Consider the following 23,038-nt stretch of genomic DNA (forward strand, 5'->3'; position numbering starts at 1 on the left):
TCAATTCCAGCTTCTCTGAGATTGACACCAGAACTCTTATGTGCACTGTTAAGACCAGGTCCCATGGACCTCTGTCCACAAAAATTTTACATCTTGTTCTATACATTATTGCCCCTGATCTATGACGTATGCAAGCTATTGGTTAGTTCATCGACTGTCCCTGCTTCCTGGAGAATCTGCCCTCATGCGATATGCCTGTCTTTTTATGTGTGGAGTTCTCCGCAGTCGTAAATGTACTATTAAATCAAACAAAGCAAAAGTGTAAGTTAACTTTGTGAATTGGGCCCACAATGTTTGAGGTCCACATGCATTTACTGTTAGTTGTGATGATGGTGACTTCTTTCAAATATTACCCTTTAAGTGAAGATGTGGTATGCAAAAGGTGATGCATGGCTTGTTGAGTTCCGAGGGTCCATAATATTCTTTTATTCTTCAATTGAACTGAAGGCATCAATGATTACAATAAAACAAAACACAACTATTTTGTCACCACCCACAATGTAAACACAAAAATTTGAACATCTGCGAAATGTAAGCATAAACACAATATTGAAGGCTGATCCACAACGTGATTGACACTTCAATGACGCAATGGTTATAGGAGCAATATGCAAAGAAGCCAATCGCTGAAGGGGGCTCACCCAAAGCCACTTTATAAGTATTTCTTTTTGGGTTCGTTTGTACGTGATGTTTAGAGATCAGGTAATGGTTAAAGCTTTCTAGTCCCACCTAATAATCAAAGAACATGCCAGCATTAGATTTATAAGAAAATTAAGAGACTTTGGTGGCACAAGCACATATTCTGCTTATGGCATGTAGTCTCACATAAAGCATTAAGTACACATATACTTCAACAAGTCTATAAAACATTGACAGTACAGCAAAGGGGGTGTTTTAAAGACAAAAGGAGGTCTCTCTTGATTTGCTGAGTATGTGGGTTCATAATTCAATCACTTTGTCTTGTTTTTAACGTGTTAGCTAGTTTCCAATGGAAAGAGAGAGTCAATGCTATGCATAAAGCGCATTGATGTCAATAGTGGGCCACAAAGCGCTGATGATTCACTGTGACATTTGAATGAATTAGGAATAAGAAACCCACGTGCTTGCTTAACTATTTTTTCACGTGTGGGTTAGCGTGGGCGCGCAATATGCTATGGAGTTTATGGGGGCAAAGTTCACAAAAATGAGTACTTTTATGAGTCATAGGCTTAAGCGTGCAAGATATAAAAAACGACTTTAGGGACTCACAGATTAAAAAAAATGTATATCCAGGTAAATGGTCGATTTTTCAACCTATGCTAAACCTTGCATTTATGGATATCTGCCAACAGAAAATCTGCAGTATTTTTAGTTTGCTTTAAAGTGTAAATGTAACAGAATCCTTTCTACGTTTTTATCTTAAAGGAAAATACTTCATTATCCTGAAAATATGGGGGTGCTTTGGTCATGTCCACACCCAATTTACTTAGGCACCCAGAGGGTTGTACATAGAAGTAAAATGTCCAAACTGGATGCGACAATCCATTTGAAATGTGTTTCAGCCCTGACTGCAATGTACGGATGCAGTTTGATTTTAAAAACACGAAGGAGGGTTAACTTATGACTCCCTGTCAGGAGGACACACCTGTTACAGCTCGGTGGTTTATTTTACACTTGCAAGGGTGGCTGCCTCTTCCTGCGCATCGCCTCTAGGCCCCTCGGCTGAGAGGTATTTGGACATTTGCACTCTAGCACCATCCTTCTTCAGGCAGCTGACAGGTGGGAGATGGGAAACAACCTTTACAACGCTGCCATTACATCGCACTACACTTACAACGCAGTCATTACATCGCAACATCCTTTACGACGCATGTCACTACAACGCAGGTATTACAACGCATACCATTACAACGCATGACACTACATCGCATGTCACTACAATGCAGGCATTACAACGTATACCATTACAACGCATTGTACCCCTACACTATCCAACACTTACCCTACTGTTGTACTCCCTGGAGTGGGAATAGTAATTTTAACCCCTATACTATCCAACACTTACACTACTGTTGCACCCACTGGAGTTAGTACAGTACCTTTTACCCCTATACTATACAATACTTACCATAAATGCAATGTAATGATATGCATTGTAATGGTATGCATTGTAAAGGTATTATGCGATGTGTTGGAATGCGTTGTAAAGGTAGTTTTTAAAAATGCGATCTAGTGTCATGCGATGTAATGGAATAAGTTGTAAAGGATGTTGTGATGTAAAAACTACGTTGTAAAGGCATACGTTGTAAATGTATGCATTGTTACATCATACAACCGTGGGAGATGCATGCGTGGTGTGCGTTTGGCGTCACTTCCACCAACACCCGGAAGCTTAGGCCTGTAAATAGGGGCCAAGTATGATGGCATCTCCCCTCCAGAACGCAGCAATAGGACTGGTAAGTACGCAGAGGGTAGAACGAAAAGGACAGTATTTGTTTACCCCTTGTTAGAATGTTAGCACCTCTGGGATGTTGGGGGATTGATCTAGAATCCTGCAAACACTACTGCCCTACACTGGACTCTTCGCCTGCCTTTTTACTTATACTTCTTAATGTTCACATTTTCTTACATAGACGTGTCTGCCACATGTTTCTACTCACGGTCTAGACCAAAAAATCCAAGCCCCGGGCATCCAAAACCTCACATTTACCCCACGACTAATTACACTACATTTAAATGTAGCCATATCAACTGCAAGTGAGCAGTAGGTAACGCCCATACCTCCATGATCTCATCATAGTCGACTCCCTCGATGGTCTTGACTTTCCGTAGCAAACACCTAGTCCTCCTCATATAACCCTGATTCTGAAGGTTTTCTTATGCAATTGGCCCACCCGTGTCAGCTGAGAGGGCATTGCTTGATGTAGAAGAGGAGTATATGAAAGGAAGCCCTTGCACTTAAACCACCTCTTTACTCGAGATAGAATGGAACCTATTCAAATTCTCACTGTTTCCTAAGTATGGATTACAGTTCTGTTATCGTCAGCCTTTCTATGCTCAGTCTTTCTTCAAAGACCTTGTAAATTTTGCTTCCGATCTCTGCCGCCACAGCTCCTATCTTCTCTTTCTTGGAGACATCAACATCCATGTAGACAACACGGACAGAAGATTCACCATAGCCTTACAGGAATGTTGTACGCGTGAAATTGGTTACCCACCCCAACGACTCACCCCTTATTTACTCTGGACTTTACCAAGACTGTCGAATCATATCTGAGAATACTCTCCCAGTAATCTGCTCAGACCACTCTTTGGTTTAGTTCAGTGTCTTCACTAACTTACTTCATGAGACAAACAGACAAGCTGGAGAGGTTAAAGATTACAAATTGCTTAAAAAAAATCTGACTTCAGAGAGACTAGAACTGCGGACAGCTAACCTGCTCGATAGCTCATTTGACCCACTCCTGTCCAGCGATCAACTCATTCTTGGATATAACTAGAACCGCCAGGCACAAGTTAACTCAGAAGATTATGGAAAACACCCTCCCCGTGGTTTACCCCACTTGACAAGATGAGAAAAAGCAAGGCGAGGGCCGGCAAATCCAAATGGAGGATGTCCAACAAACCAGCAGAGAAAACCAATGACAAATCAGCAGTTTTGACCGGTCACAAAGCCACTTTTTCAGCAAAACAACCCTTTTGCCTCGAGACAATTATATTCAGAGTACATTTTTGTACAGTTAAATCTTTTATAGAAACTAAGTGGTAGCTTACAAATTTCCTGTCTTACAAACTATCTGTGAAAACACAGCCACCTTGATTAAAAAAAGAGCGGCACTCGCTGACTGTGACTGACAAGCAGTATGACCCACTGACAACTGTCACCTCGACTTTACGCCCTCTCTCTTTCTGTTTACCCTGGTGACTGAAAGATGGTTCCGAGACCAATTAAAATCCAGTAAACCATCCAAGCCCATTTCAAATTCTATCTCTAGATCTGTAATCAAACAAAATGTCGACCTTACCCAAGGAACCACAAGGATTATCAATAAATGTATTTTAGAATGGAATTTCTCTCTTCCCCTGAGGCCCTTACACCCTTCTTGTAGGGTCCTAATAGAGCACCATTAGGCCTACACTATTAGAGTGCAGCACACACCTGCGTAGAGCAGTCTTATATAGGCCCGCTGCGACAGTATTTATATATAACACTTGATTTCTTGCTCTAAGAATTGCTTTCCCTACAAAGTTAGCCATTAAAGAAGTCTTTGATTGTATTCCATGGTTCCTTTGGTTTAAGGCATACTTTATGTTTGTGGTATTGTGTTCTGCCAGGAACAGAGTCGTCTCTCTTATCATACGCGGGACAGCCATACATCTAAAGGCTGACTGCCTACGCCAGACTTATTGGATTTCCCCAATGCTTGTTTGCTTTGTTGTCGCCATAGCGACACTGAATGCTCAGGGAGTTTTTGCCTGCTTTAGAGCCTCCTAGAGCAGAAAGCCCATTCATTGGTTGTTTTATTTTCACTGTATTCTAACATAGCATGGGAGAAAGAGATGATAAACTGTTAGCGTCATATCTGGGACCTTCCTCTTTGTAGGAAAGTGGGGAACTTCAACGGGCATATTATCAAGGGATTTATCTCCGCTTTTTTGGCTTAAAAAGCCAAGAAAGCGGAGATAAAATTATCTCCCTATCAGCAACAGGGTGCTAACACGCAAATTCGCATGTTAGCTCCCTTTTTTTCTACGCTTCCCCTTGCATCTCTAATGAGATGCAAAGGGGGCGTTCCAGAGAAAAATAATAGGAGAAATGTTGTTAAGCGACATTCGCTAACCTTGTTAGTGATAAAAAAAGCAGCGCTAACCGCGGTTAGCACTGCTTTTTTTACACCTGGTATTTTCCTGACTTAGCCATGATATCCTATGGAAGGTGGATATCATGGCAGAGTTTGTGAGCCCCTATCATCAAGCTAATGCCAAACTTCGAGAGATTATCGTTGGTTTTCCAGCGATAATCTCTCATTTGGCAGTTAGCGCGAGGATTTTTATCACTTCTGAGATAAACCTTGCTAATAGCAAGTTATCTCTGCGATAATTTCCGGCGATGCTTAGCGTTAAAAAATTTGTTGCTAAGCATCGTTAGCGATAAATATCGCTAATCGTTGGTAATATGCCCCCTACTTTTTAAGGAGGATCATTCATGAATAGTTGCTAGATCTACCATCTTTTCATAACAGGGAGACAGGCAGAGGTGAGCACTCCCTGGCACAGTGCGACGAATGCGTAATACAAGACTCGTTAATCAGTTAGAAGTGGACTGACCTATAGGGAAGTAGAGAGATGTTCTGGCTGATTAGCGCCTCAGACAGTGACCCGACTCTGTCCATGGGTGGAATGAATTCCACCAGTAGCATGAGTCGGTTTTGAAGCATTCACCACATTTGCTGCTCTGATCATCAAGGTGCCCATTTGCTCTGTTGCACAAGATAAGAGCTTATGTACCCTTAACCTAAAACGCAAATATTGGCAAGTCAGTAGGGCAAGCTGGTATGACGATTAATGTTGTTTTCTATCTCCTAAATGCGATGGCAGTTTTGCTTGCAATAAAAAAATGCAAACATTATTAATAGAACAGGGAGAGTATGTTTCCTAGCAGGAGGCAGCACTTTGGACATGTATAAATCCATTTTAGTTTTAACCCCTCCCCTGCTCATGACGAGCTCAGCTCGTCATGAGCCATGGTTCCCGTGTGCTCATGACGAGCTGAACTCGTCATGACCGTTAGAACGTCACACGCGGGGCTAATTCCCCTGCTGTGCGAGCGTTCTAAAGAATCGGGTGTGGTCATGACGGGCTCAGCTCGTCATGAGCACACGACCACCGTGGCTCATAACGAGCTGAGCTCGTCACGAGCACAGGGGCGCTGTGCGCGCCACCCTCCCCCCAGCACAGCGGGGGAATCAGCCCCGCAGGCAAGGGGTTCATGCACATGGCAGTAAATATGCCCCAGACTTACTAAGGCTTTGCATTATTGCAATGTAATGCAAAGCAATGCATTGCTGTTTTCCTTCTAAAGTCAAATGTGTTTTGTGCTAGAAAGGTGCCTTTTTCTGAACACAAAACGTGATTTGTGCTGGTTTGTGTCACATTTTTAGGGGGTGTTACTGAGGAGTTACCAGGGTGAATCAGTGCAAACAGCTAAAGTTATTGAGGCCAATCCCACACTCGTAGATAACCAGACTGAGCTTTGCATTAAAACACCCACTTGAAGCAGGTGTTAACATGGGGAAATGATTTCTGTTTTCAAAAATACCACACATTGCATGTGTGCTGAAGGGCACCACTCACATCCAATTCATGGGATTCTTGTTATTTTGTCTAGCCATGTAAATTTGTACTCGAAGTGCATGCTTCCAGCACAAATCCTATACTAGACAGCCCACACTCACCAATGCACCATAGTGCGAAGCTGTGAATAGTGAAATGCATCTCTGTTTGGGCACCAGCACAGGCAATGACACCAGCAGGAGGTCAATCTTTGTAGATATGGCTCTGAGCAATCCCCCCCTTGCGCAACACAGTGTAGCAAATGTAGTTCTTGCGCTATATGAAGTATTAGCAAATTTACCTATTCGCACAAAGAAACTAACACCAGTGTTAGCTTTCAGTTACTGTATTCTGAGCACACAGTTTAAATACACAAATATGATTAAAAAAGATAAAGAATGGAAAGAAAAAAGCAAAGTTAAGTATTTACCCACTAGCCCTGACACTGCATTGCAGTTCTTTTTAGGCGTAGTTGCACATGTGATCCGTCAAAATGCTACCACTAACTGCATAAGACAGCCAATGGCTGAAATGGGCGGACCCGTTGCCCCAGGTACATCCTGTGGTGGGCAGAACCAAAATGTGAATGTCATTTGAAAAGAACAAAGGAAGTGCACTGAACCAAAGGCCCCTATGTACATAGACTTCTGAGACAATCAAAGTTGTCTCAAGGTCAGACCTTAAAAACCAGTATTGTCATGCAGTGAATTGCAGCATAATAACAGCAGTTCCATGGATTGATTTCAACAGGTGCAGTACATATATCCAACTGTAAGAACAATTCAACTAGTGTGAACACACAAACAGATTTACATAACAGCCTCTCAGTTGTTGCACAAAACAGATTTGGTGATCAAAAATCCCAGTAAACCTCCATTAGATAGACTCTCAAGTGGACAAGATAGACAATAGTAGATATGGCACAGTGCTAAAAAAAAGTGACTGCGTGGATTCAACAGCAGTGACACAAGAAAACCCGGGGTTGTCTAACACTAAACTACAAAGGAGTCCATTATTACTTTTCAGGTCTCCATTTAGAACAATCAATAGCGAGTCCACGGGAAGTTGTCGACATTATCACTCCATTGTGTCAATCTGACAGTCTTATATGGACATATACAATGCATCTATCAATCAGTGGAACAAATAAACAAAGGACCCCTGAAGATTGTGATTAAAGTGACAATCAGTTAAGTGTAAGTGCCTTCAATGTCCAAATACCTTTTTTTTAAGTTTAATGGTCAATAGTGCATGCTTATACTCAACAAAGAAGATAAAGTGTCCGTCTCAGATCAGACAGTTCTCATAACCAATATCAGACTGAAAATCCATTGAACAAAAGGGCATATTTTAGCGTGTGGTGCACAATGTAACATTTTGTACACCTGTGTGCCACTCTGTGGGTACAGAAAGGGCAATACACATGGACACAAGTACTACACACCTTCGTAAGTAGTCCATGAAGTCATAATGATGGACAAAACAAAGAAACGTTGCCCGTGTAGCAGTTCTTCAAATTTTAATCAGGCACTTCACCCAAGAGGCAGCTAAACTTCTAGTTCACCTGCCTTGAATACCATGTGGAATAGAAATATCAGAAACAAAATGGGCTAACTTGTTGACCTGATCCAATGACAGATAAACAGATAAACCCTTTTCTACAAATCATACAAATCTTGAGATCTTTCAAAATACATGGTAAGAGTGCTAACCACGTCCAGTTGTTGAAGACTGCCCTCCTCCTCGGAAAAAGGATGATCAGAAAGCACTGGAAGAATAATCTTCTGAGATCCATTGGAGGTAGAAGAAATCGTAGAGTGAAAAGGAAGCTCAGGTCATAAAACTAGCGCCTTCCACTGGAAGGTAAATAAAGCAAGAAAGCAGACTCTAAAGTAAGACTTTAGTGTCCACAAAATTTAGAGGTTTAAAGGGAGAATTCTTAAGAGCTCTCAGAACAAAAGGCATGAAGGCACTCTAGGCTTTGTTGAAGGTCAGGATAGAGAACAGCTTTTAAATAGTATAGAAACCAATTACACGCCTTCTTGTACAGGACCACAATGTTCTCTAAATGCTCTTATAGCATCTCATCGAGACTTGAAAGAGCCAAACCAAACTAAACTTAAAACCATCCCACATGAACTCTAAGATATCAGAAATCACACAATTAGGAGGAATCGCATTATGGTAGTCATACGAAGGTTGAAAGGATTTCCTTTATCTTCCATAAGATTTAAAAGTAGAAACCTTTCTAAAATTTTGAATCACGCCCAAGTCTCTTCCTGTTCCTCTTCCACAACAGGAAGAGACTTCGTTGGACGCAGGGAGGCCGTTTTTCACTATTGAGGTCTATCAAGAACCTTTAACCCGCGCAACAAATATGTCACATTCTAAGACCAGATTCTTGGATCTGGAAGAGGAAACCGATGGTGAAGCTCTAGGCTCAGTCGTTATCCAGTCGCTACTTACAAGTACCCCATATTAAAGGTTCCTTGTTAATTTTAAATGAGTCTTTTATTATATTATACGGTGGCTCCAACGAAGGTCTCCAAATTTTGATGTAAAGACTAACTGACAATAGGCGTAACCTAATAGAGAAGTGAGAAAACTGTCCTGAAGAAGGTGAACATCTTTGTGAATCACCGAAACGCAGCGTCGACTTTGTTTTCTGAGTTTTAATCATGAAATGTTGAATTTGTTTGGTTTTTTAATGTATTTTGATGGATGTACTATTTTTAAATTTTGTGTAATAAACTGAAATTTTGTATTTTAATAATTTTGTTCCATTATGGGGTTATTTTATCATTTAGTGTTTGCTGACGATCTGACTCTTGTGCCAATATACTACCAGATATAGTGAGTGTTATAGTGAATACTCTCTGGCTTTTGATAAAGTTAATAGGGCCAAACCGTGGGATGAATTTACTAACTGGGCATTGATCAAACCTTTTCATATTTTTGAAGGCACTGCATGACCACACCTGGATGCCAATAAAGCTTGCAAAGAGAGTTTGTTTGTCAAGATTATGAACTGAGTGTGGCCTAAAACATGGGTGTGTTCTTGCACCGTTGTTATTCTCCCTATGTATGGCTGACCTATCCCTGTTTTTAGATCAGGCGGACGGCCTTGCCCCAAACTGGGCATTAAACGCATCAGCTACCTTGCGTATACAGATGATACGGTATTTTTCTCATTCACCCCAAGTGTACTCCAAATCAACTGTAGAGGCTATGCAAGTTAAGTTAGTCAAACGATTTGCAGGTCAACTGTGATAGAACTAAAATAATGTTTTTTGGATGCAAAAGAGTTCACCTGGGCATTACACTTGAGGGTTATCTATTAGAAGAAGTGGTACATTACAACTATCTGGGTGTAACAATCGACAAGAAACTTACGTGGGCAGACCATCTAGCCAATAAACGAATAAAAGCCCAGGTAATTATGCGGCCACGGACAAAATATTTTCAAATTTACGGTAGTCAGGCACTCTCTCCATCAGTTAAAACTCTTAAGAGTAAGCTTATTCCGACTCTTCTGCATGCTTGCATGATTTTTAATGAGAACACTATTGCTGAGTTGGATAAAGGATACATTAATAAAAATTAAGCTACTACTTTGCCTTCTCACTTCATTGCCTCCCTGTAAAATTCGTTTGGAGTTTGCTTTGACCTCATTGGCCCAAAAACAGACTGGTGTAGTTATAAATTACTTATGTGCAGGCGTGGCTACTTCATTGGAGCGGAGGAGCATCACCCCACTTAAGTGCCCCCCAGAGATGAAAAATAAAATGGTAATTAATTACCATTTTATTTTATATAATCCCCTACTTAACCGATTGTCAGGACGGGGCGGGGCCTGCTGAGTGACAGCAGGTAGGAGTGGTGGACAGAGGGCTGCCTTTGCACTTGTTGAAAGTGCGCATGTCAGACATGTGCACTTTAAATCTCTCAACCCAGCTGTCTAAAAGACAGCTGGGTTGTGAGCAAGTGCAGGTAGCCAGTGCCCTTGGGAGCGCTGAGAGAGGCTGCTCCCACTAATCATGACACTGCTCGCATGCTAGTTAACAGCACGTGAGTAGGCCAGGATTGGTTGAGGGAGTTTGCTAGGGCCAGCCCTGCAGTCCCAGCAGAAGAGGTCAGAGTGAGGGGAACGTCACCCATCAGGACCAGGTAAGTGGTTTTTTTTGTTTGCATGCCACCCTCCCTCACTAGATGCCAGCCACCACTGTTTATGTGAATATTTTTATGGTACAGAAGACCACTTGAAACATTGTATACATAATGAGTTGCAATTATTAAGCAATTCAAATTCTACTCTGAGGATTTGCAGTTGTCGTTAGGGTTTAAAGTTAAAATAATTTACCACCTCTATAGGTCCTAATAAAACTGCTGCATCTGTCTCGAAGGGCCTTATAAAGCAAGGCATGAAAGCTGCCTTGTTACAGATAGATGTAGCCCCCTTAGAGGCCTACAAACATTAAGAATACACCTCTGATACTTACCTGAATATAGCTTAGGGATATCTCTCTTTTACTTTAAAACTAGTTTGTAAGGTTAAATAGTTGAGGTTCTGCCTTCTTTGTATACCAATCACCAAATTTGAAGGATCGTGGAGCAAGAAGTGACCCCATTGTGGCTATAAGGAAGGATCTTAGAGCAGATTGTGTGTTTGTGTCAATTTTTACTATCTGCAAGGAAAATATATCTGAAGTCCGCTTTTATAAAAGCAAATTGTAGAACAATTAATGAAGTATTCAGATATTGTTTTTCTGCTAATTATGTCAAATTCTTAAATCTTGTGTTTCATTATATTTACTCCATCGCTTTAATTTTCTATTTTTAGTGTTTATGCTGATTTTATTGTTTTATGATTGTAACTGGTATTTTATCATATCTATGCAATAAATTACTCTTATTGTCAAACTCAAATGTAATAAACTATTACAACTTCCTCATTTCACGGCACAGGTGTACAACTGGGCTGGAAATAACTTCCTGAAAAATGGGTCTTTACACCATGATGGCAGATGAAATCAACTTTCTTCCATAACAATTCCATAACGATCACAACAATATTGAGATACAGAAATATTGTGTCAAAATTATCGATTACCAAAATATAAATTTCCGTATACAGGTAAGTACAAAAATATCAAAACAAATATTGTTTTAACCTAATATCCTAAAAACCATACAAAACTATCATTTTTTTAAATACATCTATATATATATATATATTAATATATATATATATATATATATATATATATATATGTATATATATATATATATATATATAGGTAGGGCGGCAGACATTGTCTTCATGCCCCTGCCTCAATTTTGAATTGTTTGTACAGGCTGAGTCAGTTATGTGGGGACCCGAGGAAGCAACCGGAGTTTCAGGCTGCAGGGGAAACTGCTTTTCAGATTGTGCGAGTCATCTTGCCCCTCCGCTCTACATCGCTGACATGGGGCAGCACACTCCGTGCACCACTCACCTGGAGGGCTCCAGAGGCATCCTGGGAGTCGTGGTCCACCGGGACGGCGTGGACTACACAGGTGCACATGACATCACGAGGGGTGGAGAGGACAGTCACCAATTGTAGTGGGGCTTGTTGACATTTAAACTGCACCTTGTAACAGCTTGCTGAAAATACCCTGGCACTGACGAAGGCCGAAGGAGGCCGAAATGCATTTGCCACACAGCTGCCAAAAAAGGAAGTTTTCTTTGTTCCCCACGGGCTTCTGCTCTTTTCCTTGTGAGGAGTGTTGTGGATATATATATATATATATATATATATATATATAGATATATAGATATATATATAGTTTAAAATAGTAAATCTTAAATATTTTAATATATAATATTAGTTTAATGTAAAAGAAATAAATGTAAGTAATATTTAATATGCATAAATACATACTTTAAAAACATACACACAAATATGTATGTGTGTATAGTCAATTAAATAAGTATTAATAATTATATAATTAATTGTTAATTAATGAATTAGTAATTAACTCCTCGCCCTATAACCCTACAAATCCAGCAGCCCACACCTAATATAAAACTTAAAACATATAATTATACAATTTACATAATTAATAACCATTTTAATAATAATGTAATAACAAATTAATAATTAATTGTTAATTAATTATACTTAACTTCCCACCCCTATAAACCTAGAAACCCGCTACAACACTATAAATTACTGTTAGTAATTAAATTAAAAATTATAAATCACTTAGAATTGCAAACTATATTTTAAAATATTCTTAAAAATTATACAAACAAAAATAACATATATAGTATATGAACTAAAACACATAAAGTTAATTAAGATTTACAACTATATTAATGAAAATGATATTAACAACACCAATATTCTTTAGAGCAAGATTACTTACCTAAAAAATCTATATTCTTGACAACGAAATTTCTGCATCACAAATTTTGTATCACAATATTTTTTTTCAATATTTCTGCAACTCGATATTTAAAACTCAAATACTGTCAGGATACCAACATAATGTCAGGTAACATTAACAATGCCATTTATGTAAGGGCTTTCTGACAGGATTAGTAATTTATTTCTTAGAGCTATGCTAATTGCCTTGGTGGTTCACCCAGCTGTCACTGGGGCTGATTCACAAAAGCATTTAAGAATATGGAAAATAATACTGCAGGAGTACTCTTTTACAAACTTGTTCATGTCTTTGTGAATCAAGACGGAACTATCCAATGCCCTATTAAAAACAGTGAAAGAAAGCCACAGTTCTTTATGGTTGTACTTTTCGTATGATTAGTCTGTGAATGTTCCTAATTTATTGCCACTACATATGTTTTCTCTTTGGACACACCAGACTCCACAGACCTAAGAAGAGGACAAGGAGACTGTTGAGACCCATAACACGACTTCAGGGGTGCCAGCAATGTTAGAGTCCTTCCCATTCCATCAGGGTTACTTGCTCATTGGAAAGTACAGACTCCCAAATTCAAGACTGCAGAGGAGTACTTCGTGGTCAAGTGAGGAAGAGATGGGATTTAATCGTGCACAACTAAGAACACCTTGCCTGTCAACTGGGCATTTTGTTTAGTTTCTTTGTTCCTTTGCCGGTTCGCATGCGTCCTTCCCTTTGCTTGCTCCTTTGTAGTTTTTGTTGCTCCCTTTAGTTCCCCCTTGATGGAATTCTGCTTCACCTCTAAACTTCTTCTCTGCTATGTACCTGCTCCTGGGGATTCGCTGCTAATCTGCGACTCTCCATTCTATCTTCTACTGGAGTGCTTCCTTGCTCTGTAGTTGACGCCTTAACCTAAGCCTACTGTGGCAAGCACTATCCACTACTTGGCACATACCTAGAGTGTTAAGCATTACATTTAGTGCCTCAACATAGTTGGTAGACAACCACGGAATGAGTGCTTAACTCCCTAGAAATACGCTGGGCCATTATAGTGTTTCTTCCTTTCTTTCTCTGTGTCCTGCAGAGCCTCAAACATAGTGCTTGTTCTATTGAGTACTTGTAGTCTGACTCACAGGGAAGCACTGGGTCGGCGTGCCAATGCCGACCCAGTGCCTCCCGGTGAATACCACTGCGGTCTGTGGTCCCACAGACCATTTACAATAGGTTTAATCAAGGACCAGTGTGCTTTTCTCATGTTCACTTGGTAATGTTATTAAAAAAAGTAGGTATTAGCCCTTCAGATTCCAGAATTACAGATGGGGGTTTCAGTATTCCACTCCAGAAAAAGGAAATAAATACTAAAAAAAAAAACTCTCATCTCAACACTTTTTGTAACTAGACTCTCCAACATTTGAGTTATTCTCTTTCATGATGTGCTTTGTCAATAGGTCTGAATATTAGAGCTGGAGAAACAAAATATCACAAATACGTTCTACGCTGGCAAGTTCTTTGAAATCATATTAAGAAAAAAATTAAGTGTTTTATCAAAAGTGCTAAATGTACCGAAGGCTGGGGAGTCAGAAAGCAATCTGCCAGGTACCATATACAAACAGTTGTCTAAGGAAAGAGCTAGCAATTGGTCCGGACTTTTTAATAATTTTCTACAAAAATCTGAATATTTAGCGTGTGCTCCCCAGGCATCCTAGCATATGCTAGCATCTTGATCTATATTGCAAGGAAGATGGTAAAATTTGGCAAAGCAAAGCCTGCCTGTTTATGAGAGTGCGTAACAAAAGGACCACTACGTTTTACCACAGGCCGTCAATGAGATTGTACATTAGTCATCTAAGAAAGAGCTTCATGGTTACTGTAGCATTTATCTACTGGAAAAAATGTAGGGGTTACGTGTTAGCCCAAGAAGAATTTTTGCATGTTTAAGTCACTAGCCAAATTAAAATTATACTCAATGTATTCATAGCAAGCCAAATCATAACCATAAGACCTCTATGATAAATAAGTTATATTTCAGTTATTGTAAAAAAAAAAGGGGTTCTGTTGCAGTATCCCCCCACATTTTGCCTGTTATCTGGTACAAATACGGCCGAAAGTGTGCCAGTGTTCTTTCGCTAAAACTATACCTTGATTGGCACCACTTCAGCTGCCGCTGTAAGTTCCTAGTAAATGGTGCCCATGGTACCTAGGGCATTGGGACTGAAGAGGGTACCCTAGGGCTGCGGCACCAGTTGTGCCACCCTAGGGACCTCTCACCCAAGCCATGCAACTTCCACTGCAGCCTGAATGCTAGGATGAAGAGAAAACCAACAAAATTGACATGGCACACTGCCCTGTGTGCCATGCCAAGCAGCAATGCCTCAGGGATAGGTAAGTCACCCATCTTGCAGGCCTTACAAGCCCTAAGGCAGGGTGCACTATATCATAGGTGTGGGCATACCTGCATGAGCAGATATGTCCCTACAATATATTAGTCTATTCTTAGATATTGTAAGTGCCAGGGCAGCCGTATAGAGTACAGGGGCTGGAAACTCGACAACTGAGTTCCCCAGCACCATGATGGCTTCTCTGAGCCTAGGAGTGTTTGGTACCAAGCAGCTCCTCTTAATAAACCCACACTGATGCCAGTGTTGGATTTAATAAACCATGTACTCAGAGGGCACCTCAGAGGTGCCCCCTAAAAACCAACAAACCCATGTGGTCTCTGACTGGCTTTAGGCAGCCTGCCACCACCAAACATGTTTCCGGACCCCTAGGTAGAGAGCATCTGCTCTCTCTGGCCAGAAGCAAAGCACACCCTGGGCGGAGGTGTCACACCCCCTCACCCAGGATGGGCACAGTGCTCATGAGGGGAGCTTCAAATGCCTGCCACCTTTGTAATGCAACCCGAGACTCTGCTGCGAGCAGCAGATGGCAGCCCCCAGTTCACACCCCCACTTTGGGCGGTAGAACTGGTGGGGAAACTTAGTAAGAATAGGAGTTGGGCCCTCCTTCACCAACTCCTCCCCTCGGGTGGAGGAGCCGAAGTAAAGCTCATTTTTCAGTGCCCACCATCTTGAAGAGGGTGGAACTTCAGGGCTAGGGCTATGCCCCCACCCACAGGAGGGTGGCATAATAGTGGGTGTAGCCAGCCCAGGTAAGGAACCCATTGGTTCCTACCTGCTACTCCCCTGCACCTCCCCTAAATCTAGTATTTAGGTGTCTCCCCCAGACCCTGAAACTAGTTCCTGATGGCCTAAGAAGAAAAAGGATGAACAATGCACCGTACGGAGAAGACTGATGATGCCCACATACGTGGCCCCAGCCCTACCGGCCTGTACGCAGCTTCAAAGACCCTACGAAGAGAACAACACCTGTCCTACAGCCAGCTACCTCCACAACCCCTGAGAGGACTGCCTGCCTTTGAAAAAGACATGAACTTCTTAGGACAGCGGCTCTGTCCACAGAAATCAACACAAAGGACTTTAGTGCCGTCCTGAACCCCGAGATTCCTGATCACTCTGCACCCAAAGCCTCTGGCATGTGTCCCGGTGGCCGAACAATCCATCAAAGGTTCTCCAGCAATTGTGAGTCTTTCAAGTCCAGTGTTGGTTGACTTCTCCTGGACTCCACAATGATGCCTGCAGTGTGAATCCAAAGGCTTCACCAAACCGGCTCAGGTAAAAGAAATCCGACATCAAAGGGCACCCATGCACCCGAAGACTTTGGGCCTTGAGGAGCTCGACTGATGATGCTCCTGCAACCAACAACATTCCAACTTACCTCTGCTGTTGCTGGTGTTCTTCATGTAGCCTTCTGTTTGACAGCTGCAGCCTGTTTTCCCAAATGCAAGATTCCCAATTCACTTGCATTGGGCGCCCGACACCGTGTTTGCGCCCAGCACCCGGCCATCCCTGTGCCGCTGGTGGTGTATGTTTGGTGCTGCCTTGTGGTCCCTCTGTGCTTGCCTAAACCTCTGTAGCTTGAGCCCAGCATCCACTTAACTGACATGCAAGCAGCATGTCTTCAAGCACCTCCAGTCTCCAATGGTTAACATTGGTCCCGACCTCCAGATTTGACCTCTGCACCTGGCGGCCATTGCACCGCTGGTATTGCAGTGTTTGTGCTTGCCTGAACCTTGCCCTCTGCTTACCCAGGAACCCGAAGACTGGAAGTGTAAGTTGCACTCCTACCTGTAAAATCGCATTGTTGTTTTCCTCCATAGGTAAAGATTGCAAAGACTGAAAATTGCACTGCGTCCCCTTTTGAAAGTGAAAAGTATTTCTATTTAAAAACATACTTACCTTTTTGCGAAGATCTTGGTCTTAAAAGAAATCTTGAGCAAAGCTTATCTTTATAAAATTGGTGTGGGCATCCTGTTTGAGTCGTGTGTCATTTATTGGTCATTGTGTGCACAACAATGTCTTACTCTCATCTGTGTTAGGCCTAAAGATGCTCGCCCACGCTGCCACAAATAGAGCATTTTGGGTTTGCATTGAGCCCTGTAACCCTTTTGGGGTAATCTCTGGACTCTGTGCACCGTACAACCACTTAGTGATATACAATATACAGAGCCAGCTACAGTTTTCCAGTCTCACATGCAGTGATGTCAGGGACTCGGACCCACGTGAGGTCTAAGACAATTGTGGCTGGCTCATTTCATCAGAAGTGCAGTCAAATGTATATCTGAATAACTTGGAAGAGTTACTTTGTTTCTTTCTAAAGCAGCCATGTGACTAAGAGAAAAAAAGTCTGAAGCCGTATGATTTAAGTAATCATAACCAGTGAGCAAAGATGAAGAGATGTTAGATAATATAAACAAAAAAGGGGGTAGATGGAGGTTGACATTAGGTTCATCCTCCAGACTGTGTTAAGTTATTAACAAATCTGTAAATGACAGATCAGGGAACCTAACCAAAGGGAAGGGCTTCCACTAACTGTGCGAAACAATGCCCTGAATCTAAGAAGAGAAAATTCTCTTCTTGATTCCCCTCACTCACCAAGGGTTGCCCCTAGGTGACATGCTTCATCATTGGGGCCATCCCAGACAGCTACTGTCTGGGGCGTGCTGCAACTTGCGGAACTACGTAGGAGCACTTTTTGTGAAAAAATTTGAGTGCAGTGTATGGGGGAGTGGTGATGGTGATGCTAAAAATACCTAGCTAGTGAGCGATTAATTTATTCCTGCTCCTAGTTGGTATGGATAAAAAGGCGTTAATAGTAGGGAGGAAGTGTAACTGTTATTTGTATACTGTCCCTAGTATTTGGTCGACATATTTCGAGGTGTCCCCTAAACCTCTTCTTCAGGACCACATGGGGCCAGCCCCTAGGTGACAGTAGGGAGGAAGTGTAACTGTTATGTGTATTCTGTCCCTAGTATTTGGTCGACATATTTCGAGGTGTCCCCTAAACCTCTTCTTCAGGACCACATGGGGCCAGCCCCATGCGTACCACTCCGTGAGAAAAACAATCCTATACTAAAGAAATAATATAATAAAGAACAGATGCACACCTAATGTGTGAGCACCAAAATTAAATACATACGGTTGAAATCAGACTCGTAGTATTTTTGTTTTGGCAACGCTGTGCCTCATGGACTGCCAGGGTGGAGGGGCTTGTAGTATCCTTGGCTAAGCCCGGGTACGAATAGGTGTAATTGACGGAGGAGTGCTGAGCCAAGGATACTACAAGCCCCTCCACCCTGGCAGTCCGTGAGGCACACCGTTGCCAAAAGAAAAAAGAATCAAGAAGAGAATTTTCCCTTCTAAGATTCGGGGCGTTGTTTCGCACATCTAGCGGAAGCCCTTCCCTTTGGTTAGGTTCTCTGAGATGTTAGATAAGCAATTCATAATGTGTTCCGAAAAAAAGGACTGAGCAACTGACAGCAACAAGGAAAGCGGGGTAGTGTCATAAGTAGTTCATTAATAAAATCAAAAACTGATTCTGGCATTTTTCATGGAGATTAATAATACAATTCTATTAGGACCTGTTTAGGAAGCACACAAAGCCTGGTCCATGGTATTATCACATTGCCTTCTAATTAAAAATCCAGAGTATGGGAAGTACATTGTTTGAAAGCTTCCTTAGAAAAGGCACAGATGGATCTCACTAGGGATAATATCTCTTCAACGTAGCAAAGGTGGAAATAGGTTAAACAAAATTTGAAAGAGTTTTATTGGAAGCCCAGATACTGAAATAATGGCGACAAATGTTATAGAAGAGTTGAGGAGATTTATTAGGAGCACAGAATGAACGAAGCTGCCGGGCCATTCTCAAAGAGCATACGTGCCTGCAACACAACATTGGTAGCGCTGCACTCTGAAGAGCCGCGTTGCATGAAAAGTGACAATATGGAACACAGCTCAGTCCACAGCTCACGTTTATTGTCTATCCTGATAAATTTGAGCTCCGGTGTCTCCAACAAGTAGCTCATGAGCTACCAGTAACTCTCCAGGTAACTGTGAGTAGGTCTCATGTGTGCAGCTCAGCCAGCAACCAGCACAACTTTTGCTTGGTTGAATTATGACATGTATGCCAAAATTAAAAAGCATGTATTTAAGACAAAAATGTGCGGATTTTCACAACTCATAAGCTGATGTCTGTAGCAAAATAGTTGAATTTTCAAAATGTGCTTTAAACAATTTTTGAGTTGGAGGGATTCATTACTCATATTTGTGTACCTTGGTGCCAGGGGGATTGCAGCTATGGTTTGTTTGTACTACCCATGTAATATTTCTGCTCAAATTGTCAAAACCTTTTTTACATTACTGCTGGAAACCCTGCCTAATGCACCGATGTGTTCACTGCTGCTGCTCTTGGATGGGGGGTTCACTTGTACATCACTAGTATTAGTAGCACAGGATGATTTACATTGAACATACGTAGCTCTCATTACAGAAAAGTTGAAAAGCCCTGTTTTAGCTCAATCACTCTTTTTCTTTTATTCTAAAAATTCGCAAAGATGTCAGTTGATGAAACTGAGATCTGTCTAGAATTCTCAGGCAGGTTCACAAATCTACACATATTTGTGTACTAGTCTGTAGGATGTTTCACATTCACATATTTTCTAGCAGCCTCACACATGGCAGGCGCCTACATATTTCCGTAGCAGTTTCATGCAGGCCATGAACTCACAGATCCCTCTAGCAAGTTTCAGGTGAGCCATGATCATTGTGCAGTGACACGTGTCTAACAACTTTCCATATCCCACACAATAAAAAAAATCTGACATTTTCAGGGAACACATGTAATATTATGTTTATATGACGTTATAGGCATGTCCTGTGATGATATATGCACTGAGCAGTTTCACGCTACCTAAGGCACCAGCACCATATAACTTTGCAAAGTCTAAAGCAAGCCATGAAATCACAGTTTTAACCCCAATTTTAAGCAAGAGACATCTTTTTTCTATTAAAAAAAGCAGTAAAAAAACAAAAAATAGCGAGCCTTATCGTATTAAAATGCCACCCTTATATGAAGTTTAATTTTAATATTTGTCTGACTTGTGAACTCAAAATCCTGCAGGTGCTGTGTATAATAACAGTGTCACTGCATTCATATTTGTGCTGTTGTTTTCTTATGTGGTCAATACTCCCTACTGCTTCCTTGTAGGTCATTGGAAGTGAATCCGGCGGACCAGTGACAGTGTGGCGGGTGGGGAGGGCTGTGGAGATGAACCTTAGACTCAGTCAAGTTCGCCAACTTTACTTACATCCATAACCATTGCAAGTTGTGCAAAGTGGCATGCAAGTTTGGAGTTGCTCTCACTGTTGATTGAATGAGTACAGATGTGACAGCTCTCTGGCCTCTAGCCTGTAACCCCATCACTGTCAAAAAGTATGTGGTACCCTACATGGCAGAGAATATTGCGCAAAGCAGATGGCCTCCCAGAATGGAAGCCTTCTTGCATGCAGAGATCAAGGTACAAATTCAATAGAAATGTGCATGGGCACTTGCACCATGCAATGGAAAATAAAGCGCTATCTTAGACTTTGAAAGGCGCATGCACAGCACTGAATTGGGTAGTATTGTATGATCACCTGCACAAACTTTAGAAAATGAGGGCCTATAATATATGAACCATTAAAGATAGATTGTACTAATCCGGGGGCTGGCCAGGCTTCTTGGCCATCTGTTGAAATGCTGTGGAGAAAATTCCAATAGAACTCAGTTGCTTCCTTTCTGCAAATGGTTATTGGCCAAGCGATTATGGTGTCTGCAGCTTTAGTTTTTTTGGTTTTTTTCAGCTGGTACTTTTCCCTAGTAAAGCTCTATGACCAGGAACGCATGCGCAACAGTATCCCGTAGAATCCATACATACATGGTCCACAAATTGATCACCCCCCTGCGGATGCTTCAGGCGTTCTTCATTCCAAGAACTAACCACAACAACAAGTCAATGTTCACACGTGTCCACTTATTATCCAAAAACTCAAAGAAACCGAAATGTACCTTGTTTTTTGCAGCAAAAGTTTTTTAAGGGATTCCTTAAAAGAGACATATGTTCACCCCTTAGCTATAATACTGATAATTAAACTATAAACCACTGCGTGCGCTTGCAGCTCACACCTACCTTGTTTATCGAATGTCTGCGTCCCCGGGGGACTTCCGCTTCGGGCCGTCCTTCCTCGGGATGCTTCCGGCCCCTCGGCTGTCTCCTTGTTTCAGTCTTGCTAAAGCAGCGAGTGGGGGCGCAGCACGGGCGCCGCTGCGGAGAGAGGCGAGCAGAGTGTCTGTGTGTCTGTGCGTGTGCGGTTGAGACACCGCCCAGCCTGGGAAATTCCAAATCAGCCTCAATGACAAACCGAGAGACAAATGCAGAACTATTTTGCAACGTATTTCCTGAAGCACAGGCCTCCAGCCAAGCGAAAGAAAGATAATACCACGGGGCGACAAGGGCTACAAATCGGCCTCCGGGTCCAGTGTTGTTGTCACGTGAGCTGGCGGTGGGGTAATCACGGCGCGTTCACTTTATCCGCGACCTTGTCACAACCTTATTGTGCTATTTACATTTCTGGTTCTTTTTTGAAAGTCACATGTTTTACTAAAGAGCAGGTCCCCACTCTTATTTTAGTTTGCATCGCTTTATATGCAAAAGGTGTATTTTGGTCCGTATTATAGAAATGTGTGCATGAAAGCGTCATATGCAAACCTGCACCATGTGTTGGGTTACCACAAAAATACCGTGGGGCCTTGTCACGATGGTAACTTTACACATGAGTAAATCTACACGTATAAACGTACCCTTACATAGGCTTAGTAGCAAACTGCATGTTGTAGTGTGTTTATTAGCACTACAATAGTTCTTACGACTAACATAGTACAAAATGCAATTCACAAACCTACATGTGGAGGTCCCCCTCCCCACCTCCTATCTTTTATGTGTGGAAAAACCTCGGTCCTGACTGCGCCGACCCTGTGCACATGTAGGTATATGTTGAGCTGCTCAACGCCCATAGGGCTCAAATGGCTTCAGCCCTTCCCCCGTCGAGTGTAGCAGCCCGGGCTGAGACAGCTTCCCGGGCACACACCAGAGTACTTCACAGGTCTTTAAAAGACCATTTACTTGCTAACGAGGCTTTGTTGTTTTTCACCCCTTCTTAGAGCCCCCGCATCTCCACTCTGCCTTTTGCTGGAAGAATTACCCCCCTGAAAATTGTATTAGCCCCTGCCCCCACGAATTTTGGCTCTAGTTGTGCCTCTGTATATGTTATAGGAAGATACGTGGGTGGGAAAGGGAGGAGAGATTGGAAAATCAGGAATACTTTCCTTACTTAAGTGAAGGTTAGGAAGGGGTTTAGAGAGGAACATGTACCCCCCCCCCCCCAAAAAAAGAGTATGCTCATTACCATTCACAGCCTGCACTTCTAAAGTTACTACTGCCAAATACTGCCCTAATCATGTACTACAGCTCAGACCTGGAGTAAGTCCAGCACCACACATGGCCAGGCATTGGTACTACAATACTCTTACATGGAATATAATGGGGGCAGGGACTTAAAATACCACCGATAGGAAAGAATGCTAAATTAAATTACATTAAACAAAAAATCAATTTAACTTCGTTAAAAAAACGAGATATTTCTTATAAAATATTTTATTAACTTTATTAATTTAAAAATAAATGTCTCCATTCATATTCACACTTTCATTACTCGTGCACTGGCAGGGAAGAGTGCTGACTACACCTTGAAACAGTTTGCAGCTCTTCCAGAGTGTGCTACAGTCCTTCCAGGAATTGGTAAAGAAAGGGTGGCAGTGGGGTAGCGTCATCAAGAGCGGTTTGAGTCCTAGGTAGGACCAAGGCTCACTGGGCCCCAAGCACCTCAAT

At 41.9% G+C, this 23,038-nt stretch overlaps 1 protein-coding gene across 1 annotated transcript in view; it reads right to left on the minus strand.

Annotated features, from left to right (window-relative positions):
• The window catches only part of LOC144784801 (uncharacterized), a 137,507-nt gene extending 116,063 nt beyond the window's left edge, over positions 1-21,444 (minus strand). Inside the window, exon 1 of the mRNA XM_078663843.1 lies at positions 21,281-21,444. The gene's annotated coding sequence lies outside the window, so the exon portion shown is untranslated. The remainder of the gene's footprint in view (positions 1-21,280) is intronic.
• Between the last annotated feature and the right edge of the window lie 1,594 nt (positions 21,445-23,038).

This window comes from Lissotriton helveticus, chromosome 10, assembly GCF_964261635.1.
Source record: "Lissotriton helveticus chromosome 10, aLisHel1.1, whole genome shotgun sequence".
Classification (NCBI taxonomy): domain Eukaryota; kingdom Metazoa; phylum Chordata; class Amphibia; order Caudata; family Salamandridae; genus Lissotriton; species Lissotriton helveticus.